A 12,894-nucleotide genomic window follows, 5' to 3' on the forward strand; every position below is an offset into this window, starting at 1 on the left:
CCGAATAGCTAGTTCCGTAGACCTATGTTCCCGGTTGCCTATCTGCTTGGCCGGGAGAAGCCTATAGGCCTCTGCGACGGCCGTTACCTTTCGGGTAACTATAGCCTCTAGCACCTTACCTACTGTTAGTAGGAGCGTTATAGGCCTATAGCCACCCGGGGTAAAGTAGGCCTATAGGGGTTTGCCGGGCTTGCGGAGGACTACTATCTTAGCCCTTTTGAACTAGGCCGGGAAATAGCTAAGCCGTAGGCTCTCCGAGGCTAGTTTAGCTAGTATCTAGTAGAGCGGCCGCCTACAGGCCTTTAATAGGCCTATAGGGAGGAGGTCCTCCCCCAGGGCTTTCTACGGGGCCGCCCTAGCTAGTACTGCCTTGACCTCGCTTACCGTAACCTCCTAGCTTATTTCGAACTTCGGCTCCTAGTGGTCGTTCAGATCCGGGTCGTTGATATCTAACAGGTCTACTTCCGGGTTCGGAAAGAACTTATCGGCTAGTGCTCTAGCCTTCTATTGGTAGGTTATAAGCCCTCCTTCGAAGGCCGGGAGCTTTGGGGGGTCGACCGGTAGGTAGCTTTGTAGCCTTGCCTACCTCTCTAGCCTCTATAGCAGGTCCGGCCGGTTGGTTGCCTCCTGTAACGTGGCTCTCTAGCTCTTGGTCTTTGCGGCCGTAATAGTCCTGGCCTGGTCCTGTAGGGCCTGCCGAAGTGCCTCTTGCGTATAGGGGTTTAGGGTACCCCTATAGGCCCTCTCTGCCTCCTTGGCCCTCTTCCGGGCCTCCCGAACCTCCTTCGTCTACCATCGAGCTCGTTTACCACCTATACTAGCCTTCTTTGCCGGGGCCGAGACCGTAGCTATCTCCTCAAGGGCCTCTATAAGCCTGTCGAAGGCCTGTAGAAGCTCCTCCGGGCCCTGGAAAACAGGCCCGGCCGGGGCCGATGCCTACCTACTAAGCCGGAGTAGGAGGTGGGCCGCCTCGGCCCGTATGACCTCCTCGTCTAGGCTCTTCCAGTCCTACCCTTTACTAGCCGGTACGGGTTCTTTGGTCCCTTAGAGGGAGACGTTTAGGGCCTATAGGTAGTGATTAGATTTCCCATGTTCCGCGATATCCCTATAGGTCGCTTCTAGCCTAGCCGAGGCCTAGAATAGGTCTATCGTAGAAGGCCGGCCACGTTGGTCCCCTTAGGGTGCCCTAGTGACCTGGCCGTAGGGCGTGCGTAGGTCGAGGTCCCACTGGTCCGCAAGGCTAAGGAGGTCCCTAGCCCCTGGGCTAAGCCTGTTAAACAGGTCCTAGACTAGGTGGTAGAGGTTAAAGTCACCTATAAGAACTAGGGGGTAGGTTGGCCGAGGTAGGGTTAGCAGGTCCCGTAAGAGGGCCTGCTCCCCCTTATTATTATAGACTGACTAGAGCTCGAACCCCCTCTCTCCTAGGGCCGGAAAGGTCACCTTGCACTAGTTCTCCTCTGCCGAATAGTCCTACTGGCTAACCGGGAAGCGCTTGGCCACTAGAATAGCCGCCTTGCCCTTAGGCTTGTGAACTAGGTAGTATTTCGAAGCCTGGGGGCAGTATGTTAACCCTGTAAACCGGTTGATCTACGGTTCCTAGATGGCTAGTAGGTCGTATTTAGCCTCCTCTAATAGGACCTCGAGGGCCTGTTTGTTGCCTTAGGTGTTCTACTGAAGGATTTTAATTTGCATTCGAGGTAGCCGGAGCAGAGGACGAGGGCACGGTGGTAGTAGGCTCTATAGCCATTACCCCCTCGACCGGCTGCGAGAGGGAGGGGGCTCTAGGCTATAGAAAGGAGATATAGGTCTGTCGGGCATCGTAGAGGGCACTCCTAGCCGCCTGCTAGGCCAGAGTAGGCCTTCTACAGGGGCGTTTAGCTCCGGTTTAGTAGTAGTTATCGTCTTCTAGGGGGCTGCTAAACTCGAAGGCTACCTTCTAATGTAGTTGTTCCGGTAGCTAGAAGGTTCGGGGTCTATATTAGTAAGCCTCTCTGGCCCTCTCCTAGGCTTTAACCTTCTTTAGGCAACCCCTATACTAGGCTATATAAGGGCCCCTACAGGCCGTACACCTATAAGGGAGTTGGTTAGAGTGGGTAAGGCACTAGGCCTCCCTAGTCTTCCCCCCCTCCCTATAGGCCTTTTGTGACGAACCCGACTCAGACTTCTTCTGAAAGGGTTCAGACGGAGGTAAATTAAGCAGGACAAGCGTATAGGTCGTCTGAGGGATTCGGTGAAGCCAAAGGGTTCACAACAACACTAGAGTTGTCTCTTATAGTAGTCAGCGATACTTGGTATAAGTACTGTGATTGTAGGTTGGGTTGCTATCACTGGTGAACTCCCAGAGTCCACTATAACAAGTAATTATTTACATGTATATATACTTCTGTCGGTCGCTTATACTCCCCTTCTAGCCTGCCCTAGGATCGCCTTTAGTAGCTGGCTATCCTCCGCTATCTTTCCCTTTTGGCAATTGTTTGCCCGTGGTAGCCTGCGCTCCCTAGCGATCCCGTGTCAGCCTTGCTCCGTGCCCTTCTTGATTAGTAGCTTGTTTAGCCTGCTACGCCCTACCGGGTCGTAGTATATGGTTAGCTTATAATACGATGCCCCTTCTTTAAGGCTTTCGACCTAAAAGCTTCTTATAACTTGTTTTAAATACTATTAACACCCCTTTTTTTTTCCCCTATAGGTAACGTCTTTCTTTTACTAGCTTCCTTCCGCTATAGCTGATCGTATTCCTAGGAACCGTCGTAATCTTAAGCGCGAACAATACGCTATTATAATCAAGATTAAGCAAGAGGGTTATAAGGTCGCCATACCTTGTAAGCGTTATTAGAATACAAAGCCGTAAAAGCGTTATATAATAATAGAGGGTTTAAACAAGTATTAGAACTATATTTATATAGGCAAGAAGTGTAATAGCCCAAACGTTATAGATGCCTATAGGTTCCTTGTTATTTTCCTTCGTAGTCCTAGGTTGCTAACTGTCTTAGTCCTTTCAAATTTGTCAGAGTAGGAGAAGGTTTCAAAAGAAATTACTAAGACCGAGGCGCTTCTTGCTTAGACGCTAAGCCGTTTAAGTCGATTACGTCGTTTATAGCAATCCCTATATAATTATAGTACTGAAGTTTTTCGTTATAGCGTAGCTTATCTAGAGGAAGAGGAAGAATTAGATACTCCTCTGCCAATATTAGAGACGTAGACCCTTGTAGGTCAGGCTTAGGTATTAGGTACTTTTGACGTACTTGATTAAGAGTCGATTAGGTTAGATCCTAGTCTTAATTCTAGTAGATTCCCCTCTTTTTCTATCAGGGAATAGGCTTTAGAGTCGGTTCTTATAGCTAGTTAGGATTCCACTAGTAGAATTGCTCTAATTTTTTAGGGTAACTTAGATTCTTAACTAGTTTCTATAAGTTATCTTTTAGTCTAAAATCAAGCTATTTAACTAGGTACTATAATTCTCTATTAATAATATATAAATCTAGGATTTCTTTAACGTCCTATTCTTCCTCTTTATCCTCTACTTCGATATATATAGTAACCTTGGCGTTCTTTAGCGTTGGTTCGAGAAGTAAAATATGAAAAATATCTATCTGTAGTTATATAGATGACGGTAACGATAGTTAGTAGTTAGATGTCGAGATTTGTTCTTTAATAACGAAGGGTCCGACCTTCTTAAAGTCTAGCTTTATACTTAGTCGTTTGGTTTGTAGGTTTCGTATGATTAGATAGACTTTGTCTCCCCTCTCTAGGCAAGGTCCCTTAAGCCTATGTTTGTTATAGTAATTCTTTATTCTAGTTCTGATAAACTCGAGTTCCTTTTTAAGCTTCTTATATAGTACGTACATTTGTTCTACTTTAACTACTGCTCTTGGCACTGTGACCTCTGGTCCTTACCTAAGGTCTGCTTTATATCTATAGTTTATAAAGAACGGTATGACTTTGGTCGTTTCTGTTAGCGTTATATTGTAAGCGAGTTATGCTATTAGTAATAGTATAACCTAGTTATCTTGCTAGTAGTTAACGTAAGAACGGAGGTACTACTTGATAACTTGGTTTAGTCGCTCCGTTTATCTGTTAGTCTGTGGGTGGTATGCTGTTAATAGCTTGCTATTAACGCCTAATCGTTATATTAACGCTTACTAGAACTTCGATGCGAACTTGGTGTCTCTGTCGGTAATCTATTCCTATAGCTAAGCGTATACTAATGCGACTTACTAATAGATTATATCTACTAACTATTCCGCTATCTAGGACTCTTTATAGGGAAAGAAGTATGCCCATTTAGTTAGGCGGTCTATTATAGTGAGAATACTATTGTAGATTACCCTTGTAGCCGTGTCCTTAGATTCTAGTAGTTTCGTAATAAAGTTTATTGTAACTAAACTCTATAGTTTGTTAGCTGTTAGCAGTGGCTAAAGTAGCCTATACAGCTTATATCGTGCCGTTTTGCTTCGATTATAGATATTATAGTTCCGTACGACTTCCTTAACTTATGCCGTTAACTGTAGAAAGTCGTAGTATTTCTTGACTTATGCGATAGTCTTTATAACTCCTTTATATCCTCCGAGTTTTGACTTATAGAGGTCTTAAATCATTCATAGCTATTGATCTTTATTATAGATATACACTTTACCTTAGTACCAGAGTTTCTTATCTTTTTCTTCTACTCCATTAGGTACCACTAGTCTAGGTATTGCTTAATACTATGTCTCGTTAATCCTTTCTTCTCGAAAGATTATATAACATTCTAGGAACAAGTCAAGTAGATCATCTTCCACGGGTGTCTGCGTTTCGTGATATAGCGTTCTGTCTATTCGTTCCTTAAATAACGGTGGCATTGTTTCCGTTTGTCCTTCCGTATGATCTGTTTGTCGGCTTAAGGCATCTGCTTATATGTTCTCTTTGCCTTTCTTGTAGCGGATCTTAAAATTGAATTCCGTAAGGAATTCTGCCTATTGTATTTGTCGTCTGTTAAGCTCCTTTGTCGTTATAAAGTATCGTAAATTCTTATGATCTATATATACTTATATTAGTTTAATCGTACCACTAAGGTATAGTTACCATTCCTTAAAAGCTTTAACAATTGCAAGTAGTTCCTTATTATAGATCGGATAATTAAGACATAGTCTATCGAGCTTCTTTAAAAAGAAGGCTATAGGATGTAGCTTCCCTTGTTCGTTTTATTATCCTAACTGTCCTCCGATAGCGTAGTTTAAAGCGTCTGTTTCCACCTTAAATAGCTTCTTAGGGTCTAGTAGCACTAGTACTAGATCTTTAGTAATAGCGTTACGGATCTACATAAATGCTTGCTCGTATTACTCTTCCCATTGGAATTTAGCGTTCTTCTTAGTAAGTTCGTATAAAGGTTATATAATTGCTCTAAAGTTCCTAATAAACATCCGGTAGAAATTTATAAACCTGATGAAACTTCGTACTTCTATAACTAACGTTAGTTATAGCTAATTCTTAATGGCTTTAACCTTTAAAGGTTCTATCTAAATTTGTCTTAGGGATATCTTATATCCTAAAAACACTGTCTTCCTAATGTGGAATTTGCTCTTTTCCTTATTAACTAATAGCTTATACGCGTATAATATGTCTAGTATTACTCTTATATACTTCCGGTGTTTGTCTATTGTTTTAGAGAAGATAAGTATATTGTCGAGATAATATACTGTAAATTTGTCGAGAAAGGGTTAGATAGCTTGATTAATTAGGGCTTAGAACGTTGCTAGCGCGTTTGTAAGTCTAAATGGCATGACGAGGTACTTGTAGTGGCTATAGGGTGTCCTAAAGGCCGTTTTTTACTTGTTGCCTTCTTTGATCCGTATATAGTTATAGGCTAATAGTAAGTCAAGATACGTAAAATATTAGGCTCCTATTAACTAATCTCGGAGCCGTAAGATTAGTGGTAACGGGTATCGGTTTTTTACGGTCTATTCGTTAAGTTACTAATAGTTAACGTATAACCGTAGCTTTCCGTCTTTCTTAGATATAAATAGGATTAGGTAGCCTACTAGCGATGTCGACAGGCAGATATATCCTCTTTAAAGATTCTCCTCTAAATATCGCTTAAGTTCCTCGTTCTATATCTAGCTTATATAGTAAATCTTAAAGAACTTTAGTTATACTCCTTCCTTAAGCTTAATCTCGTAATCCTATAGGCCGTGTTCTAGTAATCCTTCTAGATACTTTAGTTCGAATGCTAGGTGTCCTTCGTATTCCTTTAGTACTTCCATAGTCTTATCTTATCTCTTAGCTTTCTAATAGTATACAAACTTGGTTCTATCTATAGCAATGCTAGTGATTTCTCCTATCTCAACCTACTGCTCTAGTTACAATGCTTTATATTCGTTAACGGAGAGAACAGCTATCGGCGGTTTTGCTCGTTCCTCCTGTCGTAACGTCGGTGTCGTTATGCTGCTTCTTCCAGAGTCTATAGTAGTCTGCCTGCCATTATTTGTCTCTTACGATAGATCCGTAGGATATGCCTTCCTTTAAGCATCGTCTGCTTACGATCCTTGTATACTCCCTATCTTACTAGTTAAATATAACTCTATTTGGGGTTATAGGTAGTTACTATTCTTCTAGCTAATATCTAGGTTATAATCTTCATACTATAGTAATCCTAATATTATATCTTTGTTATTACCTATGTCTACGATGCTAAATATAACTACTATAGTTTTCCTTGCTATAGTAATGTTAATCGGTTCGGTCTCCCTATATACCTATTATATCGGAAATAGCCCTTTAACTATGCTATGCTTTCGCTTCATTCTCTAGGGTATCTATAGCTAATTTATAAGTGTCGGCGAAATTAGGTTTATCTCTGCTCTACTATCTATTAGTATAAGCATTTCGTACTATTTCTATTATGCTGTTATCTACAATTGCTTGTCTTGCCACCGTCGCCTAAAGATTATGGCGATTTCCTATATTTTTGCTAAGAGGTCTCGATATAGTAGTCTCTTACGCTAGTTCCTCCTATACTATGCTACTACTCGCCGCTATACGGGCATTAATGGTTTTCGGGCCCCTCGGAGGGCCCTGACCCGTTTCCTAGGTTAATATTGACCTCTTTAGTTATTTAGCTAATAGTAGCTTCGTCGATTATACTTATTTCTATAAGCCATTAAATACTAGTAGCTTCCTACCATTAGGTCTGTTCTGCTTTCTATTGTACATACCATAGCTTTATCTAAAGCTCCTAGATCCGCGATTTCTTTTCGTCCGCGTGGTAGAGGTAGTCGTTACTCCGGCACGAGTCCTATATGTCTCGTCCTATTCCGTAGTGCCTAGGCTAGGCTCGTTTTAGAACTACCGTAATGCCTTCTAGATCGTAGGCTTTAATCTTCCAGAGCAATTTGGCCACTCTGTTTCCTGTATTATAGACCTATTCTATAGGGCAAAGGCTCCTATCCTTATTTCCTTATCAGGTCGGCTAGTGATTGTTTTTAAATTTGTCGCGAAAGTAATATTAGCATTTGTGTAATATATATTAGAACTAGGGCACTTATATATGTGCCTTGTGTTATAGGTATAGTCGTATAGCGTCGCTTAGAAGGTATTAGAATTCTTTTCTAAATCCTTCTTACTATATATAGACCGTAGGTACTCTAATGTTAAGGTAGGAGTGTTTCTTCTAGTAGTTTTCCTATATACGTTTGTCTTTTCTACGGTTTACGCGTATAAACTAGTACTCTAGGTTCCATACGTCATAGCTAAGTTACTAATCGTTAAAATACTTGGTATAGCTGTCAGGCCTATCGTATATCACAGGCTATTCCCCTTTAATAGTTTCTACGATACGTCAGAGTTCCCTTATCTTGTCCCTTATCTTATCGCTCTATTAGGCAAGTCGAATTAAGCGTCTATCCCGTTTACGTAGTTCCGTATTAAGTCAGAAAACTTTGTTATAGTACTATTTGATTTGTTCCTAGAGGAATAGAACATTAGGTCTAGGTCTTTCGATTCCTTAGGTATTGGTCGTCTACGATCTATCCTACCTCTAGGTAACTATAAAACCTTACTACCTTAAGGCTAGGAGAATTGAAATTGGTAGTATATACTCTCCTACTATATCCTATTCGGCAAGACCTATCTCTAGGTCTATAGTGACCAGTTCGGAGTACAATGCTTATTTATCTTTACCGTCGCCGTTACATCTAGGACTATCCGTATCGCTATCCCTGTTTTCGTAGCTTGTAGCCGCTACTTCGATGACATCCTTGGTAGTTTCGTTAATGACTGCAATTTCCTTTTTAGAGACTATTTTCTACTCTTTCTTCGAGCTTTAGCATTTTCATTTGTAATGTCCTTTCTTTCTATAGTTATAGTAGGTAACATTAGACTTGTCTTTGGTCGTCTTCTTCTAGTCCTGCTTCTATGCTATATCTATATCTATAGCTCTAGGATACGTCCTATATAAGGTGCTAACGTATGCCCGTTTTTTCTTATCGTTAGCCTTGACTATAGTTCCATTTATCTAACCTTGTTTTTACTACTCTTGTATATAGAGTTAATTATCGATCCTAATAGCCTATATGATATATTTATCCAGGGTCTTAGGCTAGTTATACTTATATAGCTTGTCTTTGACCTTTTCCTTTAAGCCATTATAAAATAGTTATATTAATACCTTATCATTAAGCTAAGACTTAAGTATGTCCTGTCTGAACCATATAGCATAAGAGGTTACTAACTTAGTCTATTGGAGATTAGTAAGTCTTTCTTATATATAAATCTTCTTGTCTTTGTCGCTAAAAACCTTCTAAAGCTCTTCTTCAAACCGGTTATAGGATCAAAAGACTACCTATATAAATACGTCTCGGTCGTCTTTGTCTTCCTTAGTAAGATAGTCATTCTATATAGGCTCGAACCATCTAAATGCCTTACCCTTTAGTCTCGTAGCTATATAAAGGACTTTAGCTTTATTATCTGGAAACTTATTATTATTAAGCCAAAAGTAAGATTAGAGGTTTGTTAGGAATCTTATAAGGTCCTCCTTAGTTCCTCTATATTTGCTAGGTAGTTCGATCTTGATATGGCTTACTCTAGCGCCCTCGAGTGCCTTGATTTTGGCATAGGCCTCGTTAACTAGCTTCTATAAGTGCTTTTCGCCATTCTCGAGTTCCTTGATCCAAGCTTAAGTAACCTTGTCTCTCTAGTCTAACTCCTAGATCTACTACTAGAGTTAACCGAGCTAGGTAAGCAGCTATTCGGCCGTAACGTTAGTAGCTATATCAATGTCGAGGTCGAAATCACCTCCGTTCTAAGCTATAATAGAACAAAGGGAGTAATAATAACGTATGATAAACCTGACTTAGACTTCTTCTAAAAGGGTTTAGATAGAGGTAAATTAAGCGGGACAAGCGTATAGGTCGTCTAAGGGATTTAGTAAAGCTAAAGGGTTTATAACAACACTAGAGTTGTCTCTTATAGTAGTTAGTGATGCTTGGTATAAGTACTATAATTATAAGTTAGGTTGCTATCACTAGTAAACTCCTAGAGTCTACTATAACGAGTGATTATTTATATATATATATACTTCTGTTGGTCGCTTATACTCCCTTTCTAGCCTGCCCTAGGATCGCCTTTGGTAGTTGGCTATCCTCTGCTATCTTTCCCTTTTGGCAATTGTTCACCCGTGGTAGCCCGTGCTCCCTAGCGATCTTATGTCAGCCTTGCTCCGTGCCTTTCTTGATTAGTGGCTCGTTTAGCCTGCTACGCCCCACCGGGTCGTGGTATATGGTTGGCTTGTAATACCTTTGCGCTATAACGGCTACAACAGGCCGGCTGCTAGTAGTACCGCTAGGTATGGCTAAAGCTCTAATATCTGTAGCATTGCCTTGGCTCTAGAGTATCCTAGTAAGGCTTGTAGTCTAGCACCCGGGCATCCTAGACCATGCCTTTGTTATAGGCCTTCCGGGCCTTATCGAGGTCCTATAAGCCTAGGAGTACTATGGCCCACTTCCTCTATAGGCTCTTTGGCAGCCAGAACTTGACCGTTTCGATCGAGTATAGGCCTATGGCCCCCTTAAAGTCTTGTTCGCTAACCCCCTGTAGCTCTTCCTTCTAGACTCCCTTAGCTAGGACTATATAGGCCTTACTAACCTCCCTAGCCTCCTCTCTGAAGGCTGTAGCCACCTATCGCTTGTTAGCCGAATACTAATCCTTAGTAGCCTTGTCCTTGAAGATTACTACTACATCCCCGCTTAGGAGCTTCCTAGCTACGACGGCTCCCTGGCGGCTAGAAGCCCTGTTAACTGCTTAGACTATTTTGGCCGGGGTTCGGGCTTTAAGGTCCTCCCGTAGGCTCGCGTTCCGTATCGTAACCTCCTACGAGGCCCGTAACGGTACTGCCTTAGCCGACGGTAGGCCTCCTTAGGGGCCTGTTGCCCCCTGTTACGGCCCTACGGCTACCTGTGCCTAGGTAGGGCGGGGGGTGGCCTTAAGGGCTTCTTTAAGCCCCTTTTTGACTTCTTCGGCCACGAGTTCCTATAGGTTCAGAACCAGGCCTATAATAGTAGTCGTAAGGCTCTATAAGAGCCTATCAGCGAGGTTCTATACCCTACCCCGTTTAGGGCTTGGTACAAGGTCGACTAGTTACGTGACGAGACCCCTTAGCTCCTTGATATCCGGGGTAGGGTAGGCCTATAGTAGGCCCCCCTTTGATTGGTTCGAAGCTATAGGCCTCCCTACTTAGTGGCTTGGCGTTAGGCCTTAAATTGACGTTACGTTCAGGGGCGCTAGGTGGTCTGTGCGGTGAAAATTTTGACGGGCGCGCGAGGTGCGGTCGGATTGCGGTCGGGTCCGGTTCTTACGCCTGCGATGCCTGTTGTATACCCGCAACGGCTCGCGCGTAGTTGAAAGTGGTGCCGTTAGATAGCGTTTTTCGAGAGCTTTCTAGCAATGGTAGTTCGTATGTTTTGGTAGGGTATTCGCAAAGATATAAGAGAAGCTTTTTCCTATCTATTTTATTCCTTGTTAGTTCTAAGGTTTTAATATATCTAGATATAAGAAGCGTTAAAAGTAGCGATTCTAATTAAGGTATTTACTAAACTGATAAGAAGAGTAGTACCTAAGGTTATTATCCTTGATTATACCTTCCTATTTAGGTAACTTCCTTAAAGATAACTTTTCCCCCTAAGCTATTAATCTAGGAAGCCTTCCTCTTTTCTTTTAAGTCTTCCTATAACTAGTAAGATTAAATGTAAACTTGGTCTATTACTTTTACTCCTTTAGAGTATACCTAGTAAAGCTATTCCTGAACCTTCCAATAGGGAATACCCTATAATAATAGCACTCTAACCCCTAAAGTTAGAACTCCTGAAATAATAAGATAAACCTATACTAGACCATTAAAGAGTAGTAATATATAAATAGATATACCCTTATTAGTAAGCACTAGTAGTAAGGTAACTAAGGCTTAGATATAAAGTTTTCCTCTAATGTCTATATAACTCTAAAATCTCGTTTCCAAATCCTAAATAGTTCTAGCGTTACTAATCTATATTTTAGAGTTTCTATCCCTCTAGATAGACGTTAAACTCCTTTAAACTTATCGTCCTATAGTTCCTACCATCTCTACTAGTGGTGTTATTACGTTAGGGCAAGAGTAGTTCCCTAGCCTACTACCAGACATGCCGATCTCTTGGCACCTATATTCGCTCTTCTCACTTTCCTAATAGTTTTGCCGTACATGCCTCTACACGTATATCTTTGCTCCTCTATCACGAACGTTACTATCCTACTATACTCAAAGTCTAGTAGTCTAGTTTAGACTCGGAGCTAAGCTCTTCCCCGATTAAGCCCCTAAAAATATAAGCTAGTGCTAACCCTCTAGGGTACTACTTAGCACCTCTAGAACCAAACCTCTGTCTAGTCAGATAGGGAGGAGCTTTGGCTTAAAATATCTAGGGTATCCGAGTATTTACGGTCATAGTAGACAAGTCTAACTATCTAGGCGGTAACGAGGATAGAAGTAAAGGTAGTGATAGCAATGTCCCTCTAGATAGACGTAGAAGAGTCTACTTACGTGGAAAAAGATAACCTTAACTTATAAAAGAAAGAAGAACTATATCCTGTTACTTTAACCCCTTAGAGCAAACGAGTATTAAAAGCTATCTATTGTCCTTGTCTCTCTGTCTAGTGCCCTTAGATAGGTAACCCTTATTTATACCTATCGTATATGATAAAGCTCCTTGGAACCGGAAAAACAAATCTGTACCCTATGTCCCTCTAGTTATATTAAGAACTTCTAGCCCTAGTCTACTATATAGCATTATATAAATATGGGTATATTTTTGAAACCTATAAGTACTATGTTAGATTTTTCTAAACTATAATAGCTTATAACTATTATATAGTTATTATACTCTTTAGTAACTAGTAACTATAGAAGAATCCTAAGGTATTTAGGGCTGTAAAGAACTTATTACTAACTATAGTAGCTATAATATTGTCCTAGTTAAGTAAGGGGTAAATATCTAGAACTATAATTACATTTAGCGGTTATAGGTTAACTATACTTTGGCTTTTCTTAACCTTTACTCCTAGCGTTTTAGAAACCTTCCTCTATATAATAAATACTAGGTATATAATAGGGGTTAGTTTATCTATAAAGGTAAATCTGCCGGATGCCTAGAGCTAGTTATAATGCTTATCTAGAGCTTTACGGTCTTTAAGCCCTATTAGATATAGTCTAACCATTCGAACTTGCTTTTGCTAACCGTTAACTAGGTTGATCCGTATCTTCTAGCTTTCTAGTATTAGTACGACTCCCCTATTACGGTAAAGGTTATATCTGTCTAGAAGTTCCTTTACCTTAAGCATGAGCTTAGGATTTACGTTAGTAATGCTAACGCTATCCTTACTTTTAATGGCTAGGAT

The sequence above is a fragment of the Thermothelomyces thermophilus genome, chromosome 7 (assembly GCF_000226095.1).
Source record: "Thermothelomyces thermophilus ATCC 42464 chromosome 7, complete sequence".
In the NCBI taxonomy this organism is placed as follows: Eukaryota; Fungi; Ascomycota; class Sordariomycetes; order Sordariales; family Chaetomiaceae; genus Thermothelomyces; species Thermothelomyces thermophilus.